We start from the raw sequence: 747 nt of genomic DNA on the forward strand, positions 1-747 counted from the left end.
AAACCTAAACCTCTACTGTTTCCATAAATGTAAGTTTTTCCTAACATATGCTTATTTTAATATGTTCTGCTGAAGAAAATAATAAATCTCCCACATATTAACTCTACCTCAGTGCCTGTAAGGTAACTCATATTTTCCATTTACCTTGGTTATAACAGTGTCAGATGGATGTCTATTTTCATTATGCAAAAAAGGAATGCAAGACTTTAGTGCAGTACATACTATAGTCTCTGTGTATCAGTATTTCAATTTTGGAAAGTATGTTGATCAGGATAAAAAGCAAGCTATTTTTTCACATATAATATAACAATTTAATATTTCATTTTAAGAAGACTTGTGATAAAAAAAAAAAAAATGGCCAGTACTGAGCTATTGTGTTCATTCATAACAGGTATTCTGGTTGTTACCTACTGACTATAGCCTAGTCCAGACAGTTGAGTAACAGTGTATCTGTACTGTCTAGATACAAATGCTCAACAACTGAGCAGCATTCCGAATTTGTTGTTCCACAGTTCAGCAACTATTGAAAAAGTTGTGAAACTCAATTTTATCCAGCAACTGTTGTGAGATACTCGAGAAACGCTGGTGCAAATTTGTATCTGAATTATTTCAGGTAGATATAGTGGCTGACAACAAATTAGTTTAGAATTAATTACTTCTTGACATTATGTATCACTTCTTCTCAAAATACAAAATACAAAGGCTTCTGATGCCACTAAGGACTGTGAGTAAGTATAGCTGAGTGAG

The 747-nt window shown here is 32.8% G+C and overlaps 1 protein-coding gene across 1 annotated transcript in view; it reads left to right on the forward strand.

Moving 5' to 3' along the window:
* The window catches only part of LOC119593995 (CRAL-TRIO domain-containing protein C3H8.02-like), a gene marked incomplete in the record, with an annotated part of 14516 nt that overhangs the window by 11715 nt on the left and 2054 nt on the right, over positions 1–747 (forward strand). Inside the window, 1 exon segment of the mRNA XM_037943020.1 lies at positions 1–747.

The sequence above is a fragment of the Penaeus monodon genome, chromosome 33, assembly GCF_015228065.2.
Source record: "Penaeus monodon isolate SGIC_2016 chromosome 33, NSTDA_Pmon_1, whole genome shotgun sequence".
NCBI lineage: Eukaryota > Metazoa > Arthropoda > Malacostraca > Decapoda > Penaeidae > Penaeus > Penaeus monodon.